The sequence below is a fragment of the Chanodichthys erythropterus genome, chromosome 8 (assembly GCF_024489055.1).
Source record: "Chanodichthys erythropterus isolate Z2021 chromosome 8, ASM2448905v1, whole genome shotgun sequence".
NCBI lineage: Eukaryota > Metazoa > Chordata > Actinopteri > Cypriniformes > Xenocyprididae > Chanodichthys > Chanodichthys erythropterus.
The window spans coordinates 114,080-140,735 of NC_090228.1; the positions used below are offsets into that span (position 1 = coordinate 114,080).

The 26,656-nt window shown below is 37.2% G+C and overlaps 2 non-coding genes across 2 annotated transcripts; both read right to left on the minus strand.

Moving 5' to 3' along the window:
• Positions 1 to 11,371: 11,371 nt before the first annotated feature.
• trnam-cau (transfer RNA methionine (anticodon CAU)) lies at positions 11,372 to 11,445 on the minus strand. Its single transcript has one exon. It is a non-coding gene; the product is annotated as a tRNA-Met (tRNA).
• A 573-nt stretch (positions 11,446 to 12,018) lies between these two features.
• trnam-cau (transfer RNA methionine (anticodon CAU)) lies at positions 12,019 to 12,092 on the minus strand. Its single transcript has one exon. It is a non-coding gene; the product is annotated as a tRNA-Met (tRNA).
• Positions 12,093 to 26,656: the final 14,564 nt, after the last annotated feature.

The window sequence follows — 26,656 nt, forward strand, 5'->3', positions numbered from 1 at the left end:
CAGCAGGTGGATCCACACCAGCCTGCTGGTACCTTTTCACCAAGCCATCTACCATCATGTCCAGTCCCGCTCCTTCCTGGGCTGTCAGCACACTTATGAGCACCTGACCAAACTCATTGCCAACAGAGGTAAGCCAGAGTCCCGTTCCCCTTGCCGTCCCAGCCAGCTTCTTAGTGATCTGCGGTGGATGACAGGAAGCATGCAGTATAATGAAACATCACATCATGTAGAGTATGATACTCATGCTCTGAAAGTAATATAATAGCAAATAGCATAAATTAACAAAAATCCACTGCTAACCTTTTTAGTGGAATCCATCTTTAAGACTGATCCATATGTACATGTTATCTTTGCATGGATTTCATCCAGCCTTGTCAGGATGTCTTGGCTGTATACTGTGAGCAGCCACTTGCAGCTTGGCACCACTGTAGGCTCTGGGGGTTCCTGGAATTTTATTGGCAACACCCCGGGTCGATTGAGAAAGTCCACACACTGGGTGGTGTACCGGGCCAGACGCTGCAGCCACTCCTCGCTGTGGTTCTCACGCAGTTGTTTGATGACCCGTGTGGGACTGTTGCCTAGTCCACGCTCACGCAGGAGCCGAATGACCCGCATATCACAGGCATACCTTAGGATAAGAAAAATCCACACATTCATACATTTTACATATTTGATTTGTAAATCATTTGCAAAAATATGTGATGATGGGCTATCAACTGGATGTGGAATGAAAGTGTACTTACTTCCGCGTGAGGATGACCCGAAACTCAGAGCGATGGCCCAGATCCAGCTGTTGCAGGACAGTCTGACTCCAGGACACATGAGAGGCTTTACACTTGGTACAGATGAGGGTTTCTGTGACCATGTTGTACATCCTATCGATGTCTAAAACCTGCCGTGCCCTTTTGTGCAGACCGCCTCCTGTAAGTTGATGCTGTCCGCAGGTAGGATTGGGACAGAGAACCTTGACCCTCCACAGCTTGTATGGCATCCACAGCAAAAGCGCATGACAAAAAAATCTGTCTGGAGCTGGAGCCTGATTGTATGTAAGTGCTGGCTGTGGTGGGTAATACCAGAGCTGTAGGTTGTCACGAAGCTCTGGTTTTCCCTTGGGCCCCATTTTAAAAAGTCTGCTGGCAATCCACTTGTGATCCTCTGGTGGCAATGTCTCCGACCACAAACGATGAAGTCGAACTGCAGATGAAGCTTGCAATAATGCCCCCGAAGGAGCAGTCTGTGAAGGAAAAAGACAAAACATTTAGTCTAGCAAGGTCATTTGTTTAATAAGAGCTTTATTTACATAAAATTGTTGTGGTTATTATGAGTTTCACCAAAATACCATTGGTATAACAGTGATTGTTGCTACAATAAAACTGGTAACTTTGTATTAACCACTACTGTCATCCAAAAAGGAATGAAATGACATAAATATTCTTAAAGCCAGTGTTATATATAAAACATCAACAGCAAGAAAGCTTCTCTTCTGTCATTTTACTAACAATATCTCTTTATTTTTAAATATATGAATGTTAACAACCATTAATTGTTTACAATTCTTTAAATATAATATCAAGTTGATGCTTAGAGGAGCCAAGCACTGACATGACTTTACTTTGTTGTTGTTTTTCAGCTTGAAAGTGTTTTAGGAAGCTACTGGTTATCACATTCAAAATGTCAGGGAAATAGGATAAAATTGATAAATTTGTTCTATTTTTTTAAATGTGTCAGCTGCTAGCGCTATTTTGTGTGACTAGTGAGTTGTGGCAGTTAATATGCAAATTTTGAAACAGAATTTGAAATTACTTACAGAGACAGTACTGCAAGACTCTGCAGGACTTGTCACATCTGCAGTGGTTCTGGGGAGAGAGGCTGGAACTCCAGGGTCTTGTGTCTGTACAATCATGCAGTGAAATATAATAGATGTTTATATATATATATATATATATATACAGGGATGGGCAGTATTTCAGATACGTGTATTTAAAATACGTATTTGAAATACAAAATACTATTTTGTATTTTAAAGCCTTTGGAAAAAAATCAAATGTAATTTGTATTTAAATACATTTACAGTTTTTTACGATTGCTTACACACTAAAATTAAACTTTTCCCACAATTAGCAAAACCTTACACTCAAGGAGCAAAACACAATGCTAGATTTGCACAACTATAAGCACATTTTCAGCCTCACACTTTTTGCAAAACACTACACACATTGTTTTGCAAAACACTAAACACACTTCTCTACATTAGACACAGAAATCTAACATAATGTCACTTCAAGACACTGCTGTCCAAAATACCACACATATAAACCAACTGATCAAACACAGCCGTCAGGTGTGCAGACACTTAGGTGCTTAACTATAAACTCAACAATCAGGTATAAGTACTATAAAAAGGCAAAAGGTGAGTTTATGTGTCTTCAACAAAATGGAAGGCAATGTTGCAGTAAGAGGGAGAGGGAGAAACATCATTTTGAATGTCCCGGGCCAACGCAGTGGTAACATCACAATATATGTTGCAATCACGCAGAATGTGGTCCTCCACCAGCATGCCAACTTAGGCTCTTACAACACGGCCCACATATTCACATTTTAGACAGACTGCACAAAATCGTCACAGCAGAAGACCAAATGGATGCAGAGCAGATGAGATACATTGTCATATGGGACAATGTAAATTTCCACCTATCTGCTCTGGTCCAAAACTGGTTTCATTAGCGTCCACAATTTTCACTCCAATACATTCCACCATACTGTCCCTTCCTTAAACCCATTGAGGAGTTTTTTGTTTTGTTTTTTGGCATGGTGGTGGAAGGTTTAAGATCTCCAGCCCTATATCAGGATATCCCTCATTCAAGCCATGGAGAAGGCCTGACCGAACTGATGCAGGATCTGTGCAAGGATAGATTCACCTTTCAAAAAGATCCTACCCTTGCTGTCTTACGAGGGAGGACATCGCCTGTGATGTGGATGAAGTGCTATGGCCAGATGATGCTCAAGAGATGATGCTTAGGTGTTTTTTTTTTCATTTAAAATCATGCTTTGTTTTGTCTCCACAAATTATTTTGCTCGTGTAATATATTGTATTTAGAATATGTTCTGATTTTCAGTGCAAAATATAACCTTTGGAAAGGCATGGATGTATTGAATGGTTTTACAATGTGGTGAGAAATAAATATGTGCAGTACTGATCTGTTTGTTTTTGTATATATATATATATATATATATATATATATATATATATATATATATATATATATATATATATATATATATATATATATATATATTCATGTACTTTACTCTAACAATATCTCTGAAAAAAATCAAACCCAGACTATATAATTAGAAAAGTATAAAAGTTACAAGTGTTTAAGATTGAGCACAGCAGTGTGTAAATAAATTAATCAAACAGAATCTGAATGAACCATGTGTGTTCCATACGGTGTCAAAGTTGGGTTTTGTTAAATTAATGTGAAGTTTTGAATGAAGTGTTTCATTTTGCAAATGATCTGAAGTGTTGTGCTACTTTGGTGTAGGGTTGTGTTAATTGTGTGTAGTGTTTTGACAAACCGGGCCCTGATTTCAAAATTGTGCTTAAGCAATCGTAAAAAACTGTAATATGAGTATTTTTGTATTTTCAAAATACTCAAAATACTTTGAGACAGTCAACCTCTTTATCAGGGTGTTGTTTTCATGCATCAACTAGTTCAGACCAGACACGCCCCGAATAATTTGAAACGATATGCCAAATAATTTGTCAAACACCTCTTATACTATGTCAAACACTCGTCTCGTGAGAAGTTTGTGAATAAATGGATTTCTTCACATGTAAACTGATTAGGTTGTGGGTCATTTTGACAACACATGTGAAAAAGTTTTTTAGTACACTTCTTAAACCCTAACCAAATAATCAAGTTAAACCCAGTAAACTTGAAATTGTGACTTGAGACATTAGAACAAAACATATTAATATGATAACATATGTATAACACTAAATTGAACAATACTGTGTTATATATGTTTTTTAATTCATTAATTATTTATTTAAATTAACGATTGTATTAAACACCGACCATTACTTTATTCATTATTTTGGCTATGCAGGCTCATTTTGTAAATGTAATCATTTTAAATTTTGAACATGGTGCTTTATGAAAATGTAACTGGACACATTTCCAAATTGTGATTGTGTTTACCCATCTAGGCAAATGTTTGTTTATGTAGAGACGAAATAATTAGGTTAATCATTGTCTGTCTCCATCAGTTTAGTGTAGTGATTGTGTGCATTTGTGATGACAATGATGAAAGATACACTACACTTTTAGTTTTATCGTTCACCAAAAAAAAGTGATTTCTAATTAAAACATTTTTTATTTTAGATAAACTTTATATTTTCTAATTATGTATACAGAAACAAATAAACTTTACATTAAATAAATATAAAAGTTACTATACTACTTGCGTAAAAAAAAGCATCAAAAGAGTTTGAAATTCAGTTTTTGCTGTGGTATCAAAACTGATATTGATAATTGTGAAACCATGCCATATATTGTTACTGTGAAATAAAATTAAGATTTTGGTCATATCACCCATCCCTATTCTTTGCTACAGTGGCATGAAAAAGTATGTGAACCACTTGTGAATAATATAATAATAAAATGTGAATAATTTTAATAAAATAAGTGAGATCATACAAAATGCATGTTATTTTTTGTTTAGTACTGTCCTGAGTAAGATGTTTTACATAAAAGATGTTTACATTTAGTTCACAAGACAAAACAATAGCTGAATTTATTAAAATAACCCCATTCATAAGTTTGTGAACCATTGATTCTCAATACTGTATGTGGTTACCTGATGATCCACGACTGTTTGTGTGTTTTGTGATGGTTGTTCATGAGTCTCTTGTTTGTTCTGAGCAGTTAAACTGAGCTCTGTTCTTCAGAAAAATCCTCCAGCTCCTACAGATTCATCAGTTTTCAAGCATTTTTGCATATTTGAACCCTTTCCAGCAGTGACTGAATGATTTTGAGATTCATCTTCTCACACTGAGGACAACTGAGGGACTCAAACTCAACTATTAAAAAAGGTTCAAACATTCACTGATGCTCCAGAAGGAAACACGATGCATTAAGAGCCGAGGGGTGAAAACTTTTGAACAGGATGAAGATGTCACAGTTTTTCTTATTTTTTTTAAATATCATTGTTTTTCATTTAGTACTGCCCTTCAGAACCAACAGAAGATACTTGCATGTTTCCTGGCAGAAAAATTAAGTACAATTTACCTTGATATTTGAATTCAAAAGTTTTCACCCCTCGGCTCTTAATGCATCGTGTTTCCTTCTGGAGCATCAGTGAATGTTTGAACCTTTTTTAATAGTTGAGTTTGAGTCCCTCAGTTGTCCTCAGTGTGAAAAGACGAATCTCAAAATCATTCAGTCACTGCTGGAAAGGGTTCAAATATGCAAAAATGCTTGAAAACTGATGAATCTGCAGGAGCTGGAGGATTTTTCTGAAGAACAGAGCTCAGTTTAACTGCTCAGGACAAACAAGAGACTCATGAACAACCATCACAAAACACACAAACAGTCGTGGATCATCAGGTAACCACACACAGTATTGAGAATCAATGGTTCACATACTTTTGAATGGGGTTATTTTAATAAATTCAGCTATTGTTTTGTCTCGTGAACTAAACGCAAACATCTTCTATGTAAAATATCTTACTCAGGACAGTACTAAACAAAAAATAACATGCATTTTGTATGATCTCACTTATTTTATTAAAATTATTCACATTATTATTCACCATAAGTAATAGACTACATTGTAACCTTGTCAGAAGTAAGAATATATAAATGGCTGCTATTTTGCACTACATAAGTTTATTTGTAATTACCAGCAAGGAAGCAAGCACTTAAGAAAGAGAGAGAGAGAGAATGACAGAGAGAGAATGACAGAGAGTGCAGAAATGAGGTAAGGAATTAAAAGTCAGTAGGCCTATGTAGTTTAGTTTCTTAATTCACTGTGACTATTTATAATTAGCTTAACAAATTACACATTTTCACATTGGCTTTTAATGATGGTGATAAAACATAATAAAAGTTAAAAATTAGTTGTTGTTTTTTTTTTGTAGTTTTTTATTTCCTACAGGGCAGGGGAAGGGAAGAGGTATATAAAATTAAAACGAAAGTTTCTGAGTAGTTGCACACATCTAAATGCTTTTTGGCATTCAGAATAGGCCCAGATAGATTTCAGCCTAATAGGGATACCTGCACTGAATCTTCAATTTCACATGTATTTTGTGTATTTTCAAAATACAAAATACTGTATTTGTATTTAAATACATTTTCCCACACAGTATTTTGTATTTTAAATACATTTCCATGTATTTACGCCCATCTCTGTATATACACTGTGTGCAGAATTATTAGGCAAGTTGATTTTCTGATCATATTTTTTTCCAAGCACATTTTACCAATTCCAATCCACATCAATATTAATAACTACTATTAATATTGTTTTTAATCATTTATAAGTGATATTTATTTGTTCTTGAAGAATTTATCTTCCAGAATCTGGCAGTAAGGTGTGGGAGTTCACTTTTAGTCCATCTCTTATCCTGAAATGTCCGTCTTGCAGAGATGGACTAAAAATGATCTTCCAAAACTTAATCCCAGATTCTGGAAGATAAATTCTTCAAACAGTGGTACAAGAGGATGTGGTACTGGTCCTTCAGGAGTCACTCTCAAGCTGTCTGTCTATAAGGCCTATAAAAACCCAGTCTTCATGTACTTTATAACACTTCAGCTTGTGATTCTTATTAAGAGCAGGTCGCTTTTTAGGATTCTTTAGCTAACCTAAGTCTCTGAGACCCTGACACCTCACACTTCTGGAGACTCCAGGTAGGTTGCAGTTCTGGAAAATGGTGGCGCTGGAGACTAAAGGGTTCCTGATGGTTTCACACTTAATTCTTCATCTTAATTCTTAATTATTTTGCAGTTAACATGATTCTTTTCTGCTCCACCTGTTTTTGTATGACCCCGCTGACCCAATGAGCATTTTGCTGTCCCTTGGTCATGCTTTAACTTTGCAATTTCTAGTATTGCATTAGTATTGCATCCTTCTCATGAGTATTTCATCATTTTTGAGTTAAATCTCTTTTTTTGGCTCTTTTTGCCTGTAAAGGAAAACCTGCCTAATAATTCTGCACACCTGAATATAGGGCATTTTTCATTTCCAGCCTTCATGAATAATTATATATCACTTATAAATGATTAAAAACAATATTAATAGTAGTAATTAAGATTGATGTGGATAGGAATTGGTAAAATGTGTTTGGAAAAAAAATATGATCAAAAAATCAATGTGCCTAATAATTCTGCACACAGTGTATAACAAGAGAAACAGTCAAACATAAGTGTCCAATAATTTTAACTCATCCTAGATTAAATTATACAGTACTGTTCAAAAGTCTGGGGGCAGTAAGATTTTTTGATTTTGAAAGAAGATTAAAATACAGTCAAAAGTAGGAATACTGGGAAATAATATTGCAATTTTAAAACTGCTGCTTATTTGAATCTGTTTTCAGATGCATTTAATACATCATTGCTGAATAAAAGTGTCAATTTCTTTAAAAAAAATACTGACCCCACCAACCTTTGAGCAGTACTGTATATAAAATATGTTTAATTAAAACATTATATATTACTGTATAGTATTGCTCTTACTTCATTATGGTAAGATTTCCTGGAATATGTTTCTAAAAAGTTCACAGTAGTGGAATGTGTCTTCATAGAATGCAATGTGGATTGTGCCAGTATACTTACAGAGACAGTGGTGGTTGGTATTGGGGCACTGGACACTGCTGCGCTGGGTTGGCCATCAACCTGAGATGGTCTCCTAGCCACAGTTAGATTTGGCTTTGCTGCAGCAATGTGGGACCCACCGAATCTTGGCTTGGTGAACTAAAATAGGGCAAAACAATTTCAATAAAAAGAAAAATGTGTTGTAACAGCACAATAACAAAAAAAATTAATTACATTTTTGGTAAATGAGAAAATATCTATTGTTCCTTGTTGAAAATATCTAAATATCTATTAACTATATTTTATTGTTTAACTAAAGGAATTAATTTCTTGCTGTACGTTTTTTTTTGTACATTGTATTGCGTGTGTATTACCACCCCGTTACTTACACAGATTGAAATAATTTTGAACAGAAAAATGTGTGGGAAGGCATTACTAGACGGTGAGTATATTGTAATTGAAAATGTACCTTTTTAAAATGACATAAAATCAAAACTAGTTTGCACATTGTAAGAAAAAAACATTTATTAACAGTAATTAAGGTTACACTTGAAATAGCTACAAAGTAGATGCTTGACGACTGAAGTAATAATACATGTATAATTCATTGTGCATAAGTGGAATGTTACCTGAGAGATACAGAATGAAAGAGAGAAAACAGCTTTAATAGCCAGTTGATAAAGATCAAGAAAGATGCCATGAAGGATGTGAGTGTCCTTTACCCATGAAGGCAGAGAGCAATTAGAGAGAAAGAGAAGAATCCAAGAGCAGAGCCCAGAGAAGAAAGAGAGCACATAGGTTACATTGTTCCTTTATAATTTTACTGGATTATATGACTAAACCCATCTGAGACATTGAACAGACTACAGCTGCCCTTGTACAAGGTGTGACAATTGGCAGGTAGCCATAAAAACATACCAGCCATCTCAGCTTTTTACTTCCAGTACTTCATTCAATTTCAACTGAACTTAAGACTTTTATACTTCAAAACTTATATTAAAATTGCAATTCTTAAAAAAAAAAAAATGTTATTACCATTGACAAACTTGGAATCATTTTAGATGTCACCGATGCAGTAGGCCGGGACTCAGGCTGAAGCTGAGGCTGACTCTGCTCCATGACCTCCGGTGCTGGTCCTGTAGCAGCAGACTGTTGTTCCACAGCCTTCGGTGCTTGTGCCTGCTAAAGACAACCACAAAAATACACAGGCTACAATCATTTTTGAACGAGAAACATTTGTTCAGCAAGTTATTTAAAAAAAAAATACTAGCAACATCTTCACATTGTTACCTTTTGAGTGTGAAAACCACACACACACTTTGGGACCGCTCCAAGCAAGGTCGTCTGGCCGCGAGACTGCATCGGACATTTTTCGATCTGTAAATATCACGACACATGTAATACACAATACAGGAATTTCGAACTAGTTTTTTTCAACTGTTTACACACAAAATCCTTACTTGTCACACAATTTCTGAAACCTGACACTCAAACACCAGAACCACACACCAAATCTGAAAAACCATACACTAATTCTCGGCCTTCGACTCAGTTTTCAATATCATAAAACACTTTTTGTAAAACACAACACACAATTCTCTATGTAACACACAAAAATCTAACAGGAAGTATCTTGATTTCCTTTTTTTAAACACAACCATTGTTTCTGTCCAACTACACATAGTTGATGTATTTCTTTTCTTTCGTACTGTGTAATACTGTATTCACAACCACAGATACTACAGTAAAAAATAAATCGTTTGCTTTCAATCTTGCTTGAATATCATGGCAAAGGTGTTTGCAACGTAAGACAAATGTTTGCTTTTGAGATGTGTTTGTGATATTTTGAATGCAGTGCTTCATTTTGCAAGAGATTTGTGTGTAAAGTTTTGAAAAAAGAGCCACAGTTTTGAAAATGTGTGTAAGCAGTTGAAAAAAACTAAATAGGAATGGCAAATAAATTTTCCTGTATGTGTGTCATATTAATTTTTATTCATGTTCTTTAAAGGGGAGATACAAACTGTAAAATTAGAGAGAAAGAGTGAGTGTGTTTGTGTCCTCCATTAAATGAAGGAGAGGAACATTTCACACCTTCAAGCCCTCCTTTCACTCAACATCCCCACCCCCGCTGTCTCAAATCTCTGAATCTCACAGTGCAAAACAAAATGTCTTTAATGTAGGTTTTTTTTTACAAAATTACATAAATCTCAAATACCTGCTTTATTATCTACATGAATATCTATAAATAATAATGACACCTGGTTTATATTGGTGTTAACCATTAGTCACAGTGCACTGTTCTAATGAATGAGATCAGGTACATACAACAACTAATAAGTTGTTCTGTTATGTAATACATTAAACAAACAAATCTAATGTTCAATTATGCAAGTCAACAAACACTAAAGTCGTTTCTATCATGCAGAAATAACAAAAGTATACACTCACCTTTTGATATATGTCGTGCCACTTTTTCTGTCGAGGAGCTGGCCTGTTTCCTTCATTTGAAGGCCAAACTCCTGTGCTGGCAAACTTTTTTAGACGTGAAATCCATTCAGCGTCCGACATGGCTTTATGGGATTTTTTGCCAGACATCTTTTTTTTTTTTGGCCTTAGGTTTAACCGTTTTGATCAAAAAAAACCCAAAATGATTTCTTAAAAAAACCCACAACACATCATATTCAAATATGCAATTAAATTATGCGTTCTTACCCGTTGTCCGTAATATGTGTTTTATATAAAATACTTAGATGTCCTCCGTGAATATGATGCTGACCTCCGTGGCAGTGATGCTCGTCTACTGAACTTTTTTGACCTCTGACACTCCCCCTGAGGATTATGTCCTTACTTCGTACACCTTCGGCTCAGTTCGGAAACTTGATTGACATCTGGCTAGCTTCCTGAACCCACCTAGCGGTGATAAGCGTAAACGCGCGCTCGACATTTCCGTCTACTCTGATTGGTCAAATGTCGAAAATGTCAAGAAAATGTTGAGAATGGCGCTCTCTGATTGGCTGCAAATGTTATAGCGCTTCGACGTGATTGGCTGTGACGTTCAACATTGTTCAACATCTGCCCCATATTGTCGGACTATCCTTCGGCAGCTGGCGCTCAGGTCGCAGTCTCCCCTGGAGGCGTGGGTTCGAATCCCACTTCTGACAAGGCTAACCTTTGGCTGTGGGCTCAGGCTGGAGTCTTTAACCCTCTGGCGAGTTGATTTTAAAACTTAACAAGAGCACTGCGACGACACGGCCACGCATTACACGAACAGGAGAGCAATACCACGACTGCGTTTATACCACACTAGTCCTACAAAAACACTGGATTTCAAGGGCATTGCGCGTCCAACGATTTCAGAGGACGCCACGCAATTTAATGAGATTCAGGGAAACTACTTGAAAAAGACACACGTTTTCTCAGAATGTCATGCTGTCTGGCCTCCAGGGGAGCCGAAGAGCCTTTTTGGCCCCAGGAGAAATGGACGATCACACGAAAGGGAATAAAGGAAACCGCTCTATCGTCTAAATGCTCTCGTGCGCCAAAAGGCACCACCCTGCCCCGTGTGAGGCTCGAACTCACGACCTTCAGATTATGAGACTGACGCGCTGCCTAACTGCGCCAACGAGGCATGTGCTTCGGCTGGGCTGAGCGGTGAAGCACTAGCTTCCAGTCATCGTCTGCCATTCGGTGGAGCTCCAAAAATACTGCTCGCCCTCAGCCCTCATGTCAGGATGGCCGAGCGGTCTAAGGCGCTGCGTTCAGGTCGCAGTCTCCCCTGGAGGCGTGGGTTCGAATCCCACTTCTGACAAGGCTAACCTTTGGCTGTGGGCTCAGGCTGGAGTCTTTAACCCTCTGGCGAGTTGATTTTAAACCTTAACAAGAGCACTGCGACGACACGGCCACGCATTACACGAACAGGAGAGCAATACCACGACTGCGTTTATACCACACTAGTCCTACAAAAACACTGGATTTCAAGGGCATTGCGCGTCCAACGATTTCAGAGGACGCCACGCAATTTAATGAGATTCAGGGAAACTACTTGAAAAAGACACACGTTTTCTCAGAATGTCATGCTGTCTGGCCTCCAGGGGAGCCGAAGAGCCTTTTTGGCCCCAGGAGAAATGGACGATCACACGAAAGGGAATAAAGGAAACCGCTCTATCGTCTAAATGCTCTCGTGCGCCAAAAGGCACCACCCTGCCCCGTGTGAGGCTCGAACTCACGACCTTCAGATTATGAGACTGACGCGCTGCCTAACTGCGCCAACGAGGCATGTGCTTCGGCTGGGCTGAGCGGTGAAGCACTAGCTTCCAGTTATCGTCTGCCATTCGGTGGAGCTCCAAAAATACTGCTCGCCCTCCGCCCTTATGTCAGGATGGCCGAGCGGTCTAAGGCGCTGCGCTCAAGCTGGGGAACAATAGTCCAACAAAGACGGGGAAGAAGGGAAGAAAAGGGGAAAGGAAGAAGAGGAGAAGGGGAAGAAGAGAAAGAAAAAATGAAGAAAAGAAAGGGTGAAATGTGACGTTTAGAGCTATTCCTTCCTTAGCATTTGAGTTGATCGACAACTTCTGGTTTCTTAGTGTGGAAAAATCGCCCATTTATATTTACACTGTTTTCTATTGCAGGTGCTCACCAAGACCGGGGTTCGAATCCAGCTAAAGACAACTTTTTGTAATTTCATTCATTTTGTTGTAATTTCATTAAATAAACTATTTTTTGAATGCAAACTGTTCCAACGTTAATAAAATATACAAATGTACTTTATTTGTTGTGGTTTTTGATATTCTTTCATGAAAAATAAAATATACCAATGGAACTGTGTTATTATTTAGTAGTTGTCATATTATTATTATTATTATTGCAAATCTGTTATTTGTAATGAATAAAGATGCAACCCATAAAATAGTAACTAAAATGTTTGTCACAAGAATAACAAAATGTACAAATTATCTTTTTATACACAAATGTTATATTGTTGCAGTGTACTGTGTGTTGTGTTATAAAAGTAAAACTCAAAAAGCAATCACTTGCCAATTTGTTTTTATTTTACAATCATGCCAACAGAACAGCAATGAATACTAAATTAAATAAAATAAGAAATTGTTGAAATCAAATTAAAAGGTGCATAAAATGTTAAATACTTTTTTAAAAACAAATAAGTTAAATGAAAAGTTAAATAAGTTTTCAAAAACAATAAATAAAAAGTTAAATGACATTCAAAATTTAAATAAGGTAAATAATATTCAAAACAAGTATTACCAATGGTGAACTCAACTATTTACAACTGTTCACAATATATATTAGCAGTATATATACAATATTATATATATCTATATATGCATATGTAGATTATTTGGAAATGGTCCTCCGCATTTCCTCTAACCACGCCTCTTTGGTAACAGTCTCAGTCTGTGGGCAGTACACCCTGCCTCTGTTCTGGCTATGTCCTGTTGCGCTAGTTTTAAATTGCCCACACTTTTTACAGGTGTTTGCTTCTACAGTTCTGTTGTAGGGTCTCTTGGGCACAGCTCCTGGATTGGCAGCTGGTGCAACAGGGTGCGAGCTGATGCCCTGTACAGCTGTTGGCTGTAACATTGGTTGAATAATTGGCATAACCATCGGCATTCCCTGGACCATTTGCACTCCCTGGAACATTGGCACACCCTGAAACATCGGCACACCCTGGATACCTGCAGGTATAAGCAGATTTGGTACCATCTGCAGTGATGCTCCAGGTGCTGATGGTGTAACCAACATCTGGCTCTGCACTGGTGCCTTGGGTCTGAGAGGGGGCCGCCCAACAGAAGTCTGCCTCTGCTTTGCCTGACCTGCTGTGCTCTCTGGTAGCTTGTACTGGTGCTGGTCCCCTGGTTGTTCTGGCTCAGTGCGTAGGCGTTTGGCAGCCTGGAGAGGCTCCTGAGCTTCGGGGAGGTGTTGAGGCAACTGAATGCCCTGAAGCAGCACAGACAGCTCCTGCTTTTTCTGTCTGTTATTATGCCAGTTAATCAGGGTGTTCTGGTTCACCTCCACCAGCTGCAGTGATGTTCCTCCCATCACCAAGCCATTACCAAGAACAAGCTGCCTAATCCTTCGATAGTCTTGCAGGATCAAAGACCATCTTGAGAGGGTTCCCTTGCCCTTTCTTTGAGGACTTGGATGGATAGAGCAAAGCCTGATGAAGATCGTCTCCACCAGACGGCAACAGTCAGGCCACTGTGCAGGTGCACTGCTTGCACCCAGCACACATCTGGTGGTGCTCTCTACACCAGGGTGAGTGGGCCTCTTTGGTACCCTGAAGCGTCCACTCAGCAGTCTCCTCTGGTATCGAGATGCGTAGACCACACGTTGTTTGTCCCGTTCATCCAGGTTCTGCCAAAGTCCAATAATGGTGTTGGCTTCCTGATTGGTCAGGCTGAGAGCTGTGTGATTCCGAAGCTCCACCAGATATTCCGCCAGCCTGTCCACATGTTGGAATCCTGGCACATTTTGGTGGTCAACAGCCTGTTTAAAAACACAAACACATAATAAAATAATTACATCATATCTGTTTGATGCATAATTCCATAATTAATTGTTATTTTCCTGTTTATCACTGTAAAGCTGCTTTGACACATCTGTATAATACAAAGAACTACAGAAATGAAGCTGACTTGACTTGATGAGTATTTGCTGCTTACTAATGACTTTAGGCTGTACTTTTAAATTTTAAATATGTGGAAAGTATAGATTTAAAGCACTAAATGTTAATTCAACACTGTTTGATTTATTCTAGTACATTTGAAAGAGATACAAAGGAGTGGTATTTACCATCTCTCTATCATCATCGTCATCATCATCATCATCCTCTGGCTCCGATGGAAGAGGTGAAACAGTTGGGACAGCAGTCCCTGAGGGTCCAGGTGATGGAGACTTTCTGAGGCCATGTGTGGGGTCAGGGACCAGTGAAGGGGATGAGGAGCCCAGGATGCAGGTGGCACTGCTGGTGACCAGGGTGGAAGAACCCAGTGTCAGGGTGGAGGAGGGTGGTGACAGAACAGTCTCTGGATCTGTTATGGTGTGATCCTCGCTGATGTCACAGAAGCCCTCATCTTCATCCCGCTCCTCCACACTGAGGTCCTCAATGAGCTCTGCAGTCTGCTCAGAGTCTGGATTCATGTCCTGCAGTGCCTGACCAGTCTGCTGGAACAGATACTGCACTCCAATGAGCTCACCTGAAATAAAAACAATAAACACAATTAAATACAATGATGATTGAGAGACATACAAATAAATGTTCCTCAAAAGCCTGATGATCATATTTGCTATTTACTTGTAACATGATTTTTCTAATAAAGTAAACCTAAGTTGCTTCAGTCCAGTAAATGTTTCTCAAATATTACTAACAATATAAAATCTATTCTAACAATTACTCTCTGAAAATCAATAAAGATTTCACAGCAAAAAGACACATGAAGCACCAGCTGAAGGTAGAAGATTGTACAATTATAATAAAAATATGGACTAGCAATCAGACGACAGAGGGCATGTTTCCAGAAGTTTTGGTCATGTTGATAATTAATGGGCCTTTAGAAATTTGCATATCAAATATGATATAGTAGAATTTATACGGTCAATTGTAATATATACCCAGGTGAAAAAAAGTACATTTCTATAATTTACATACAGTGCTCTATTTTTGCGCACTAATTTTGTACTTAATATACTAAAAATGATTCTTTAGTACTAATTAAGATCATCTTAAGAACATCTAAGTGTACTCAACTGTGCTATTTTGAGACAGCATTAAATATGTGCTTTTAATATACTATCTCTGTATTTAAAAAATTAGTTACCACTTGTAGTACACTATGGGTTCAAATCTACTATAAGTGGTATCTAAATATATTTTTTAAATACAGAGATAGTATATTAAAAGCACATATTTAATGCTGTCTCAAAATAGCACAGTTGAGTACACTTAGATGTTCTTAAGATGATCTTAATTAGTACTAAAGAATCATTTTTTAGTATATTAAGTACAAAGTTAGTGCGCAGAAATAGAGCACTTTATGTACATTATAGAAGTGTACTTTTTTTACACCTGGGTAGACTGAGATTACACAGATGTTCATTAACAATAACAAATTCTCTTACCAGTGTAACGTGCAGGGGGACAAAACGGCTTTTCATAATTGCTGTTCACACAGTGAACAAGTTCTCCTGTGTAACTGCGCAAAGCTGATGGCTCCGATGACAGGGAAGCAGCCTCCCGGTCCTGGTTCCACCTGTGTAGTCCCTCCAACAGATAAATCTGAAAGTTCAGACTGTTGGCACTGGTCCCTATAAATAGACACAGTGTTTAGGGAGTGTTAATGAAAAACACAAAGACACTTAATACTCTTTCTTTACACATGCACAGTGTGTGTAACCAAGACATACCTGGGATGAAACGGTTCAGGTGTAAATGAAAGGACTCAAGAGAAGTGGAGCCTCTGGCACATCTGTATGTCTTCAGAAGCACACCTCCCTTGGTTAAGCTCCCTGTCTCTGTATAGAGCACAACACCAGGGGGGTCTTGGATACATTTGATGTGCTTCTTCTGGACACTCCAGATGTGCTCCATCCTTTCTCTGTCCAGGAGAGGAACACCCAGGGAGTCATTGCCCTTGCTGCTCAGGAGCTCTGTAAGCAGCCGCTCAAAGAGAAGGATGGTAGTCTCCTCTCCATGGGTCCTCCTCCGGCAATGGAGAGCCAGCTCCTCCCTGGTAAGATGCTTGTTGACATCTTCATCTGTCAGCGCAGGCCAACCCTGGGACATCAGCAGCTCTCTCTTTGCTTTGCGAAGCATAGCAACATCAGCCACATCCCACTCAAAAATGCACGCTGACATCCGTGACATGAAGATGGGATACAGCTGATGGGCATCAGTTGTACACCCCAAGGCAATCCTGCGCATAAAATGCCAGATGTCCAAGCGTATCATGAGATCTGGCCAACCTCTGAACCTGGTTTTCAGCTTGGTCTCGCCCACCTCAGTGCAGCAGCCACAGTCCACGTACAAAACAGCAGGTGGATCCACACCAGCCTGCTGGTACCTTTTCACCAAGCCATCTACCATCATGTCCAGTCCCGCTCCTTCCTGGGCTGTCAGCACACTTATGAGCACCTGACCAAACTCATTGCCAACAGAGGTAAGCCAGAGTCCCGTTCCCCTTGCCGTCCCAGCCAGCTTCTTAGTGATCTGCGGTGGATGACAGGAAGCATGCAGTATAATGAAACATCACATCATGTAGAGTATGATACTCATGCTCTGAAAGTAATATAATAGCAAATAGCATAAATTAACAAAAATCCACTGCTAACCTTTTTAGTGGAATCCATCTTTAAGACTGATCCATATGTACATGTTATCTTTGCATGGATTTCATCCAGCCTTGTCAGGATGTCTTGGCTGTATACTGTGAGCAGCCACTTGCAGCTTGGCACCACTGTAGGCTCTGGGGGTTCCTGGAATTTTATTGGCAACACCCCGGGTCGATTGAGAAAGTCCACACACTGGGTGGTGTACCGGGCCAGACGCTGCAGCCACTCCTCGCTGTGGTTCTCACGCAGTTGTTTGATGACCCGTGTGGGACTGTTGCCTAGTCCACGCTCACGCAGGAGCCGAATGACCCGCATATCACAGGCATACCTTAGGATAAGAAAAATCCACACATTCATACATTTTACATATTTGATTTGTAAATCATTTGCAAAAATATGTGATGATGGGCTATCAACTGGATGTGGAATGAAAGTGTACTTACTTCCGCGTGAGGATGACCCGAAACTCAGAGCGATGGCCCAGATCCAGCTGTTGCAGGACAGTCTGACTCCAGGACACATGAGAGGCTTTACACTTGGTACAGATGAGGGTTTCTGTGACCATGTTGTACATCCTATCGATGTCTAAAACCTGCCGTGCCCTTTTGTGCAGACCGCCTCCTGTAAGTTGATGCTGTCCGCAGGTAGGATTGGGACAGAGAACCTTGACCCTCCACAGCTTGTATGGCATCCACAGCAAAAGCGCATGACAAAAAAATCTGTCTGGAGCTGGAGCCTGATTGTATGTAAGTGCTGGCTGTGGTGGGTAATACCAGAGCTGTAGGTTGTCACGAAGCTCTGGTTTTCCCTTGGGCCCCATTTTAAAAAGTCTGCTGGCAATCCACTTGTGATCCTCTGGTGGCAATGTCTCCGACCACAAACGATGAAGTCGAACTGCAGATGAAGCTTGCAATAATGCCCCCGAAGGAGCAGTCTGTGAAGGAAAAAGACAAAACATTTAGTCTAGCAAGGTCATTTGTTTAATAAGAGCTTTATTTACATAAAATTGTTGTGGTTATTATGAGTTTCACCAAAATACCATTGGTATAACAGTGATTGTTGCTACAATAAAACTGGTAACTTTGTATTAACCACTACTGTCATCCAAAAAGGAATGAAATGACATAAATATTCTTAAAGCCAGTGTTATATATAAAACATCAACAGCAAGAAAGCTTCTCTTCTGTCATTTTACTAACAATATCTCTTTATTTTTAAATATATGAATGTTAACAACCATTAATTGTTTACAATTCTTTAAATATAATATCAAGTTGATGCTTAGAGGAGCCAAGCACTGACATGACTTTACTTTGTTGTTGTTTTTCAGCTTGAAAGTGTTTTAGGAAGCTACTGGTTATCACATTCAAAATGTCAGGGAAATAGGATAAAATTGATAAATTTGTTCTATTTTTTTAAATGTGTCAGCTGCTAGCGCTATTTTGTGTGACTAGTGAGTTGTGGCAGTTAATATGCAAATTTTGAAACAGAATTTGAAATTACTTACAGAGACAGTACTGCAAGACTCTGCAGGACTTGTCACATCTGCAGTGGTTCTGGGGAGAGAGGCTGGAACTCCAGGGTCTTGTGTCTGTACAATCATGCAGTGAAATATAATAGATGTTTATATATATATATATATATATACAGGGATGGGCAGTATTTCAGATACGTGTATTTAAAATACGTATTTGAAATACAAAATACTATTTTGTATTTTAAAGCCTTTGGAAAAAAATCAAATGTAATTTGTATTTAAATACATTTACAGTTTTTTACGATTGCTTACACACTAAAATTAAACTTTTCCCACAATTAGCAAAACCTTACACTCAAGGAGCAAAACACAATGCTAGATTTGCACAACTATAAGCACATTTTCAGCCTCACACTTTTTGCAAAACACTACACACATTGTTTTGCAAAACACTAAACACACTTCTCTACATTAGACACAGAAATCTAACATAATGTCACTTCAAGACACTGCTGTCCAAAATACCACACATATAAACCAACTGATCAAACACAGCCGTCAGGTGTGCAGACACTTAGGTGCTTAACTATAAACTCAACAATCAGGTATAAGTACTATAAAAAGGCAAAAGGTGAGTTTATGTGTCTTCAACAAAATGGAAGGCAATGTTGCAGTAAGAGGGAGAGGGAGAAACATCATTTTGAATGTCCCGGGCCAACGCAGTGGTAACATCACAATATATGTTGCAATCACGCAGAATGTGGTCCTCCACCAGCATGCCAACTTAGGCTCTTACAACACGGCCCACATATTCACATTTTAGACAGACTGCACAAAATCGTCACAGCAGAAGACCAAATGGATGCAGAGCAGATGAGATACATTGTCATATGGGACAATGTAAATTTCCACCTATCTGCTCTGGTCCAAAACTGGTTTCATTAGCGTCCACAATTTTCACTCCAATACATTCCACCATACTGTCCCTTCCTTAAACCCATTGAGGAGTTTTTTGTTTTGTTTTTTGGCATGGTGGTGGAAGGTTTAAGATCTCCAGCCCTATATCAGGATATCCCTCATTCAAGCCATGGAGAAGGCCTGACCGAACTGATGCAGGATCTGTGCAAGGATAGATTCACCTTTCAAAAAGATCCTACCCTTGCTGTCTTACGAGGGAGGACATCGCCTGTGATGTGGATGAAGTGCTATGGCCAGATGATGCTCAAGAGATGATGCTTAGGTGTTTTTTTTTTTTTCATTTAAAATCATGCTTTGTTTTGTCTCCACAAATTATTTTGCTCGTGTAATATATTGTATTTAGAATATGTTCTGATTTTCAGTGCAAAATATAACCTTTGGAAAGGCATGGATGTATTGAATGGTTTTACAATGTGGTGAGAAATAAATATGTGCAGTACTGATCTGTTTGTTTTTGTATATATATATATATATATATATATATATATATATATATATATATATATATATATATATATATATATATATATATATATATTCATGTACTTTACTCTAACAATATCTCTGAAAAAAAATCAAACCCAGACTATATAATTAGAAAAGTATAAAAGTTACAAGTGTTTAAGATTGAGCACAGCAGTGTGTAAATAAATTAATCAAACAGAATCTGAATGAACCATGTGTGTTCCATACGGTGTCAAAGTTGGGTTTTGTTAAATTAATGTGAAGTTTTGAATGAAGTGTTTCATTTTGCAAATGATCTGAAGTGTTGTGCTACTTTGGTGTAGGGTTGTGTTAATTGTGTGTAGTGTTTTGACAAACCGGGCCCTGATTTCAAAATTGTGCTTAAGCAATCGTAAAAAACTGTAATATGAGTATTTTTGTATTTTCAAAATACTCAAAATACTTTGAGACAGTCAACCTCTTTATCAGGGTGTTGTTTTCATGCATCAACTAGTTCAGACCAGACACGCCCCGAATAATTTGAAACGATATGCCAAATAATTTGTCAAACACCTCTTATACTATGTCAAACACTCGTCTCGTGAGAAGTTTGTGAATAAATGGATTTCTTCACATGTAAACTGATTAGGTTGTGGGTCATTTTGACAACACATGTGAAAAAGTTTTTTAGTACACTTCTTAAACCCTAACCAAATAATCAAGTTAAACCCAGTAAACTTGAAATTGTGACTTGAGACATTAGAACAAAACATATTAATATGATAACATATGTATAACACTAAATTGAACAATACTGTGTTATATATGTTTTTTAATTCATTAATTATTTATTTAAATTAACGATTGTATTAAACACCGACCATTACTTTATTCATTATTTTGGCTATGCAGGCTCATTTTGTAAATGTAATCATTTTAAATTTTGAACATGGTGCTTTATGAAAATGTAACTGGACACATTTCCAAATTGTGATTGTGTTTACCCATCTAGGCAAATGTTTGTTTATGTAGAGACGAAATAATTAGGTTAATCATTGTCTGTCTCCATCAGTTTAGTGTAGTGATTGTGTGCATTTGTGATGACAATGATGAAAGATACACTACACTTTTAGTTTTATCGTTCACCAAAAAAAAGTGATTTCTAATTAAAACATTTTTTATTTTAGATAAACTTTATATTTTCTAATTATGTATACAGAAACAAATAAACTTTACATTAAATAAATATAAAAGTTACTATACTACTTGCGTAAAAAAAAGCATCAAAAGAGTTTGAAATTCAGTTTTTGCTGTGGTATCAAAACTGATATTGATAATTGTGAAACCATGCCATATATTGTTACTGTGAAATAAAATTAAGATTTTGGTCATATCACCCATCCCTATTCTTTGCTACAGTGGCATGAAAAAGTATGTGAACCACTTGTGAATAATATAATAATAAAATGTGAATAATTTTAATAAAATAAGTGAGATCATACAAAATGCATGTTATTTTTTGTTTAGTACTGTCCTGAGTAAGATGTTTTACATAAAAGATGTTTACATTTAGTTCACAAGACAAAACAATAGCTGAATTTATTAAAATAACCCCATTCATAAGTTTGTGAACCATTGATTCTCAATACTGTATGTGGTTACCTGATGATCCACGACTGTTTGTGTGTTTTGTGATGGTTGTTCATGAGTCTCTTGTTTGTTCTGAGCAGTTAAACTGAGCTCTGTTCTTCAGAAAAATCCTCCAGCTCCTACAGATTCATCAGTTTTCAAGCATTTTTGCATATTTGAACCCTTTCCAGCAGTGACTGAATGATTTTGAGATTCATCTTCTCACACTGAGGACAACTGAGGGACTCAAACTCAACTATTAAAAAAGGTTCAAACATTCACTGATGCTCCAGAAGGAAACACGATGCATTAAGAGCCGAGGGGTGAAAACTTTTGAACAGGATGAAGATGTCACAGTTTTTCTTATTTTTTTTAAATATCATTGTTTTTCATTTAGTACTGCCCTTCAGAACCAACAGAAGATACTTGCATGTTTCCTGGCAGAAAAATTAAGTACAATTTACCTTGATATTTGAATTCAAAAGTTTTCACCCCTCGGCTCTTAATGCATCGTGTTTCCTTCTGGAGCATCAGTGAATGTTTGAACCTTTTTTAATAGTTGAGTTTGAGTCCCTCAGTTGTCCTCAGTGTGAAAAGACGAATCTCAAAATCATTCAGTCACTGCTGGAAAGGGTTCAAATATGCAAAAATGCTTGAAAACTGATGAATCTGCAGGAGCTGGAGGATTTTTCTGAAGAACAGAGCTCAGTTTAACTGCTCAGGACAAACAAGAGACTCATGAACAACCATCACAAAACACACAAACAGTCGTGGATCATCAGGTAACCACACACAGTATTGAGAATCAATGGTTCACATACTTTTGAATGGGGTTATTTTAATAAATTCAGCTATTGTTTTGTCTCGTGAACTAAACGCAAACATCTTCTATGTAAAATATCTTACTCAGGACAGTACTAAACAAAAAATAACATGCATTTTGTATGATCTCACTTATTTTATTAAAATTATTCACATTATTATTCACCATAAGTAATAGACTACATTGTAACCTTGTCAGAAGTAAGAATATATAAATGGCTGCTATTTTGCACTACATAAGTTTATTTGTAATTACCAGCAAGGAAGCAAGCACTTAAGAAAGAGAGAGAGAGAGAATGACAGAGAGAGAATGACAGAGAGTGCAGAAATGAGGTAAGGAATTAAAAGTCAGTAGGCCTATGTAGTTTAGTTTCTTAATTCACTGTGACTATTTATAATTAGCTTAACAAATTACACATTTTCACATTGGCTTTTAATGATGGTGATAAAACATAATAAAAGTTAAAAATTAGTTTTTTTTTTTTTTGTAGTTTTTTATTTCCTACAGGGCAGGGGAAGGGAAGAGGTATATAAAATTAAAACGAAAGTTTCTGAGTAGTTGCACACATCTAAATGCTTTTTGGCATTCAGAATAGGCCCAGATAGATTTCAGCCTAATAGGGATACCTGCACTGAATCTTCAATTTCACATGTATTTTGTGTATTTTCAAAATACAAAATACTGTATTTGTATTTAAATACATTTTCCCACACAGTATTTTGTATTTTAAATACATTTCCATGTATTTACGCCCATCTCTGTATATACACTGTGTGCAGAATTATTAGGCAAGTTGATTTTCTGATCATATTTTTTTTCCAAGCACATTTTACCAATTCCAATCCACATCAATATTAATAACTACTATTAATATTGTTTTTAATCATTTATAAGTGATATTTATTTGTTCTTGAAGAATTTATCTTCCAGAATCTGGCAGTAAGGTGTGGGAGTTCACTTTTAGTCCATCTCTTATCCTGAAATGTCCGTCTTGCAGAGATGGACTAAAAATGATCTTCCAAAACTTAATCCCAGATTCTGGAAGATAAATTCTTCAAACAGTGGTACAAGAGGATGTGGTACTGGTCCTTCAGGAGTCACTCTCAAGCTGTCTGTCTATAAGGCCTATAAAAACCCAGTCTTCATGTACTTTATAACACTTCAGCTTGTGATTCTTATTAAGAGCAGGTCGCTTTTTAGGATTCTTTAGCTAACCTAAGTCTCTGAGACCCTGACACCTCACACTTCTGGAGACTCCAGGTAGGTTGCAGTTCTGGAAAATGGTGGCGCTGGAGACTAAAGGGTTCCTGATGGTTTCACACTTAATTCTTCATCTTAATTCTTAATTATTTTGCAGTTAACATGATTCTTTTCTGCTCCACCTGTTTTTGTATGACCCCGCTGACCCAATGAGCATTTTGCTGTCCCTTGGTCATGCTTTAACTTTGCAATTTCTAGTATTGCATTAGTATTGCATCCTTCTCATGAGTATTTCATCATTTTTGAGTTAAATCTCTTTTTTTGGCTCTTTTTGCCTGTAAAGGAAAACCTGCCTAATAATTCTGCACACCTGAATATAGGGCATTTTTCATTTCCAGCCTTCATGAATAATTATATATCACTTATAAATGATTAAAAACAATATTAATAGTAGTAATTAAGATTGATGTGGATAGGAATTGGTAAAATGTGTTTGGAAAAAAATATGATCAAAAAATCAATGTGCCTAATAATTCTGCACACAGTGTATAACAAGAGAAACAGTCAAACATAAGTGTCCAATAATTTTAACTCATCCTAGATTAAATTATACAGTACTGTTCAAAAGTCTGGGGGCAGTAAGATTTTTTGATTTTGAAAGAAGATTAAAATACAGTCAAAAGTAGGAATACTGGGAAATAATATTGCAATTTTAAAACTGCTGCTTATTTGAATCTGTTTTCAGATGCATTTAATACATCATTGCTGAATAAAAGTGTCAATTTCTTTAAAAAAAAAAATACTGACCCCACCAACCTTTGAGCAGTACTGTATATAAAATATGTTTAATTAAAACATTATATATTACTGTATAGTATTGCTCTTACTTCATTATGGTAAGATTTCCTGGAATATGTTTCTAAAAAGTTCACAGTAGTGGAATGTGTCTTCATAGAATGCAATGTGGATTGTGCCAGTATACTTACAGAGACAGTGGTGGTTGGTATTGGGGCACTGGACACTGCTGCGCTGGGTTGGCCATCAACCTGAGATGGTCTCCTAGCCACAGTTAGATTTGGCTTTGCTGCAGCAATGTGGGACCCACCGAATCTTGGCTTGGTGAACTAAAATAGGGCAAAACAATTTCAATAAAAAGAAAAATGTGTTGTAACAGCACAATAACAAAAAAAATTAATTACATTTTTGGTAAATGAGAAAATATCTATTGTTCCTTGTTGAAAATATCTAAATATCTATTAACTATATTTTATTGTTTAACTAAAGGAATTAATTTCTTGCTGTACGTTTTTTTGTACATTGTATTGCGTGTGTATTACCACCCCGTTACTTACACAGATTGAAATAATTTTGAACAGAAAAATGTGTGGGAAGGCATTACTAGACGGTGAGTATATTGTAATTGAAAATGTACCTTTTTAAAATGACATAAAATCAAAACTAGTTTGCACATTGTAAGAAAAAAACATTTATTAACAGTAATTAAGGTTACACTTGAAATAGCTACAAAGTAGATGCTTGACGACTGAAGTAATAATACATGTATAATTCATTGTGCATAAGTGGAATGTTACCTGAGAGATACAGAATGAAAGAGAGAAAACAGCTTTAATAGCCAGTTGATAAAGATCAAGAAAGATGCCATGAAGGATGTGAGTGTCCTTTACCCATGAAGGCAGAGAGCAATTAGAGAGAAAGAGAAGAATCCAAGAGCAGAGCCCAGAGAAGAAAGAGAGCACATAGGTTACATTGTTCCTTTATAATTTTACTGGATTATATGACTAAACCCATCTGAGACATTGAACAGACTACAGCTGCCCTTGTACAAGGTGTGACAATTGGCAGGTAGCCATAAAAACATACCAGCCATCTCAGCTTTTTACTTCCAGTACTTCATTCAATTTCAACTGAACTTAAGACTTTTATACTTCAAAACTTATATTAAAATTGCAATTCTTAAAAAAAAAAAAAAAAAAAAAAAAAATGTTATTACCATTGACAAACTTGGAATCATTTTAGATGTCACCGATGCAGTAGGCCGGGACTCAGGCTGAAGCTGAGGCTGACTCTGCTCCATGACCTCCGGTGCTGGTCCTGTAGCAGCAGACTGTTGTTCCACAGCCTTCGGTGCTTGTGCCTGCTAAAGACAACCACAAAAATACACAGGCTACAATCATTTTTGAACGAGAAACATTTGTTCAGCAAGTTATTTAAAAAAAAAAATACTAGCAACATCTTCACATTGTTACCTTTTGAGTGTGAAAACCACACACACACTTTGGGACCGCTCCAAGCAAGGTCGTCTGGCCGCGAGACTGCATCGGACATTTTTCGATCTGTAAATATCACGACACATGTAATACACAATACAGGAATTTCGAACTAGTTTTTTTCAACTGTTTACACACAAAATCCTTACTTGTCACACAATTTCTGAAACCTGACACTCAAACACCAGAACCACACACCAAATCTGAAAAACCATACACTAATTCTCGGCCTTCGACTCAGTTTTCAATATCATAAAACACTTTTTGTAAAACACAACACACAATTCTCTATGTAACACACAAAAATCTAACAGGAAGTATCTTGATTTCCTTTTTTTAAACACAACCATTGTTTCTGTCCAACTACACATAGTTGATGTATTTCTTTTCTTTCGTACTGTGTAATACTGTATTCACAACCACAGATACTACAGTAAAAAATAAATCGTTTGCTTTCAATCTTGCTTGAATATCATGGCAAAGGTGTTTGCAACGTAAGACAAATGTTTGCTTTTGAGATGTGTTTGTGATATTTTGAATGCAGTGCTTCATTTTGCAAGAGATTTGTGTGTAAAGTTTTGAAAAAAGAGCCACAGTTTTGAAAATGTGTGTAAGCAGTTGAAAAAAACTAAATAGGAATGGCAAATAAATTTTC